Consider the following 5290-nt stretch of genomic DNA (forward strand, 5'->3'; position numbering starts at 1 on the left):
GGGAGAGTGTAAGACATGAAAGAAGAAGAATGTATAATTGTTCAAGGTTTCACCAAGGGTAGGAGAGAGGGGGAGGGAGGGGTAAAAAGAGTAGCTGATACCAAAGATTCAAATAGAAAGAAATTTGGGGAAAATGTTGATGGCAACATAGGTACAAGTGTACTTAATGCCAATGAATGATGGATTGTTATAAGATTTGTCAGAGCCCTCCAATAAAATGATTTTATTTTATGTTTCTGATTCAGTTGTGAGTTATTGTTAACAGGGATAATTGTGATTATAAAAACTTGGAAATCTATGCTTACCTGGTAGGGGAGATACCATGATCACAAAGGTGGTTTTCCCAGGGCGAGGCTTATCCATTGCACTCCGAATGTGCTGACCCCTGCGGTTTCCCCAAATGTGGGAAACTCGACTGCATAATTTGTGGTAGTGGGGAACTGCGTTCGCGCTCTCCCCTGATTAAAAAAAAAGAAAGAAAAACAAACAAACTTGGAAATCTAAGGGATTGGTCAGTTTTGACATCCTACTGGGCTTTAAATGAGCCATCTCAGACGCAGGAAGCAAGCTCTCACTATCAGCAAGGAAGAAGATCCATAAGTAGAGCGCATCATTTGGAACCCGAGATCCCTGCCCACTGAACCGTCTCAATCTAGGAACAGTCTGCTGTGACTCTGGGCAAGGAGCAGCAACAGAGCCAGAGCGCAAGAAAGAGTGGTGAGCTGCCTGGCCCAGGGTACAAGTAAAGCCGAGCGCCTTCAAGGAGGAATCTCCCTTACAAAGTGGAGTGCCCCACATGCTTATTTAAGAAAGCTAAGTTTGCTGTCACACAGAGTTAGAACTGGGGCATCTTTGTACTGAGGCTTATGATAGAGCAAAGTGCCCCCTGGGCATTTATCAACAATGCTAACAGGGCTTTATAACACTGTTGGCATAGCCACAAAAAAAAAAAAAAAAAAAAAACACACACTACCTGACCAAAGAACTGTATCCTGAGCATTTCCCATCTGATTTGTAGCCTGTGAACTACGCTAATAAACTTCATAATGTAAGCACGGTGTGCGAGTCCTTTGGGCTCATTGCAAGGAATGATCCAGTCCAGATGAGACGTAGAGAGGTCATATGAGAAATGGTTGGTATCGGAATTGGTAACAAAGTTGGAGCTGGAGTCACATCTTCCTGTCACTAACAGACATCCAGGTGAGAATGGTTTATAGCTTCTAATAGGTACAAATTCGGTGAGTCCAGAGAACGACATAATTGACAGAAAAGCGGCTTCACCTTAAGTAGCATCGGTGGAAGGACAGTGTTCAGATGAAGGGAGCGTTTAGCTCCACTAATGAAACACATGTGTATGGTCTGTTGCAACATGTCCTGAGGGTCAGTGACTTACTGGAATTCAGAGAGCAGAGCAGGGCCAGCATGATAGTCTGGAAGCCACGAGGAAGGGTGGAGTCAAAATGTTGCCTTTGGAAAGTGAAAACTTGGAGGGAAGGAAACGCATCCTCAACTCTTAGAAAGGAACAAGAAATGTGGTAAATTCATCCAAAGGTCATTGTATTTGGAATTGAAGAAAGTTAACCGTAATATAAACGTTATTTTATAAAGTTATACATTTGGAATCAGGGAGAATAACACATGTCCCTCTATGTACAGTGAGAAGAACTTAGTGACTAAAGAAATGTAATTTTGCTTGTAAGCTGATTATTTATCAGTGTTAGAAGATGGACAGTGTGTCTCTGAGCCTGGGGAGACCAGAGGCTGTTAGAATAAGGTAGGCGTTGTACTTATCTCGGGATAAGACCAGTATTATGTTCATGGGAGAAATGGAAGTTTTTAAGTGGATGATGAGAGTTTTTGCAAGAAAATTAACCTTTAAAGGGGTGATATAGATTTAACCTCTGATGCTCACAGAACCTGAGAGGAAAATCAGGTGTAGCAAGGCATTAAGATAAATCTCCTCCCTCATCCATGAAGAACTCACTCTTCCCACCAGGAATTACCACGCACAGGGACCCCAGCCACCTCCTCTCCTCACAGAGAAAGAAACCTGACAGGGAGGAGGGGCGGGGGGGGGTGTATTTTTTAGAAGAGAACTGAGGCTATAAAAAGTTCAAGAGACACTGGGGACTGAGGACAACAGATGTTAGTTATGTTTAGGGAGTGAAATACCAGAAGCAAGAAGGACTCTTGGTCAGGATCAGAGGTTAAAAGAAGACTTCCAGAGGAAGGCTTCTGAGCCATGAGAAACATTTATTCACCATGACCCATCAGAAGAAAAGTGAAGTTCATCTCCTCTAATAACACTCTGCAGGGCGGTACAAATGATTTGTGATCTGCTACCAACAAAATCGTTGATGGTTCAAACCTACCCAGAATCCCGGAGGAAGAAAGGCCTGATTATCTACTTCCATAAAGATGATAGCCAAGTGAGTTAGTTAGTTTATTGTACCAACCTGGCTGATAAACACATATGGGGTTAATTGCACGCTGGAGGGATGAATGTTTTCGTGAGCCTCGCCTTTCTAGTTCTCGGGGCTCTTGCTTTCTGATGGTACCACCAGGCTGCCTTAGCCAGTTCCCTGCTTCAGCTGTTAAGGCTCACTTCCTGCAAGACATCCCCGAGGAGAAGCCACTTGGACCTACCCCGATGCAGTCCTGGGTGCTGGAGCAGCCGTGTGGGGACCCCTGCCAGCACTGAGATGCTTACACGCTCACTGATTCGGCTTTCCTCCTACAGTCGGCATCATTGTGTGTGTGTTTTGTGAGATGGAGGAGGACTTTGTGGATTGGTGTCGGACATATGGGTTAAGTTGGACTTGTGGGCTTGGGCAGCACTGGGTTGGAATGTTTTCTTGATGTGTACTTAACCTTTATATAAAACTCTCTCTTATATATGAGTTGCTGTAAATTTGTTTCTCTGGAGTACCCAGACTAACAAACCAAGAAAACCTGCCTGTTCTCCATAACACATGGAGTCACTATAGACGACAATCAATTAGATAGCAATGGATACTAGTCCCCAGTGGGGAGGAGGGGGTTACACACAGTTAAGTGCTGGCTTTGAACCCACAAAGAGGTGCCTCAAACACATGCCTGATGATTGATTTCTGAAAGGTCACAGCCTTAGAAACCTCAGGAAGCTGTTCAACTCCACACACAGGGGACTGCAAGGAGCCAGGGCCAACTCAGGGCAACTAGCAGCAAGTAACAACTCCAAATAATAGAAACACATCATACAGGAAACAAAGGACAAAATATGATCTATAGATGAGCCTTGTAAAAATGGAAATATGGAAAGCAAAGATACTAAAAAGCATATAGTCAATTTTCCCAAACAAAAGAATCTTCATTTCATAAGAACCTGGGCGCTAGTATAAGCACTGGACTGGATTTATCACTGCAAATCCATGAAGTACAGTGAATCGCTGTTATTGATTACAAGGCTGTAACTATTTATCAAGCTCCACATAGGTGAAAAAACAACAACCTGGGCTTCAATCAAAACAAATGTTTAAGTAGGAAAAATGCAATACGATAGAAAAGTCTATCATAAAGTAATATCCAAAAACTAAGAACTGTGCTCTCACAAAAGGTATTGGTACAATATCATAGAAACCTTTTTTAAACAAAAATAACATAAAGCTATTCTTTCTCAACGTACTTTCCATCAAGGTCTATTCACTTCTTAAAGTGGTGTTTCCATTTCTCTACCTTTCCCTGAAGAATTTTGCCCTCTGCTGTGCAAACCACATCAAACAGGTAGTTTTAGCACCTTTGAGAAACACAAAATCATGATCTGTTTATTGTTCTTTGCATTTGTTTACAAAGAAGTCTGGAGGGACAAGCGGAGGGCTGTGTGTGGATGGGGTGAAGCTTCCCAGTGAAGTTCTCATAGGCCAGCCCTTGCTATCCTCAAAGAATGAACAGAAAGCTTATCATGATAGGAAAAAACTCCTCAGCTTAATTTTCCTGGTCTTTTTCTCACCAATGTAATTTTCAATTTTATTCACACTATTCATTATAAGCTCCTATGATTGTCCTGTGTCCCTCAAGAAAAATCTATCAAAATTTCCCCCTTTGGAATCTCAGAGAACAATCACCATTACCCATGAATTGATCTCTCCACCTTGAATTTAACTGGCCGAGCAGATCCTGTGAGAAGAAACAGTTTTGGTTAGACTCTGTTGTATGTTTTTGGTTTTGTTTTTGTTTTTCCAGGCACACTGTGATCGGTTTATTTCACCTTGCCTGAGTCAGGCTTGATTGGCAGTTAAAACCTAATAATCCCCCATAATGTGACCTAACATAATGTAATCAACTCTATAATGGATCTGCAGTGACTAGCCAACCCGGTGTAAGAGGATTAAAGTCTTCTTATGTGTTTACTGAAGTTACAGCCCTGAAGCAATTCAAAAGAAGTTTCCTCTGAGATGTCACATACTTCCTATAAAAGTAGATGATGTGGAAAACTTAGTTGCTTTTTGCTGGGTCTGGATCCTGCAGCTTGCTCATCAACCTCTGACTCGTTTGGACTTGAGCTAAAAGCCTGCCTATGTTGGGAGTCATCAGCAGCCTGCCATCTGACCTGCCACCTAGCCTGCCGAACTTGGATCCTAAGATCCCTGCACCACAAACCTCTTAATCTAGCAGCTAACGTGACACCAGAGGAGCAGCACCAGCAGAAGTAGGAGCCAGAGCATGAGATAGAATGGTGGACTTCCCAGCCACAGGGCAGAGTGCTTTGCAGCAAGAAGCTGACTTGTGAAGTGGGATGCCTCTGGCCACTTATTTGGGGGAGCTGGCTTTGGTGATACGCAGATCTGGAGCTGAGTACCTTCAGCTTGAGGTTCACAGAGGAGTGGCAATGCCTTTGAGCAGCATATATTGGCAGCCCTTAAAAGAACTTTGTAATACTGCGGGATCAGGAGAGAAGTGAGACCAAGAGACTGAGGACCAGAAAGAGGTCTGCCTGTGGGAATAGCAGAGGGAAAATGATTGAACTATTATCTCCTGAATGTTAACTTTTTAATCTTCCCTATAATCATGACTACCATAATCAGGACTTCCATCTGTGAGTTCTGTGTGACTTTGGCAGTAAATTACTGAAACTAGTCACAGAAGTAGAGGGGAGGGGAGGGGAGGGGAAGGGAAAGGAAGGGAAGGGAAAGGAAGGGAAGGGAAAGGAAGGGAAGGGAAAGGAAGGTTGGTGTCAGACTAGGACAAAAAGAAATGGAGGGCGGAGCCATGTCTGACCACAGCAACCATTCTTGGTGTGTCAGTCTGGGTA

General features: G+C 43.3%; 1 non-coding gene across 1 annotated transcript; it reads left to right on the forward strand.

Moving 5' to 3' along the window:
• The first annotated feature begins 297 nt into the window (after positions 1–297).
• Positions 298–461, forward strand: LOC142452248 (U1 spliceosomal RNA). Its single transcript, XR_012785271.1, has one exon. It is a non-coding gene; the product is annotated as a U1 spliceosomal RNA (small nuclear RNA).
• Positions 462–5290: the final 4829 nt, after the last annotated feature.

Source organism: Tenrec ecaudatus, chromosome 6, assembly GCF_050624435.1.
Source record: "Tenrec ecaudatus isolate mTenEca1 chromosome 6, mTenEca1.hap1, whole genome shotgun sequence".
In the NCBI taxonomy this organism is placed as follows: domain Eukaryota; kingdom Metazoa; phylum Chordata; class Mammalia; order Afrosoricida; family Tenrecidae; genus Tenrec; species Tenrec ecaudatus.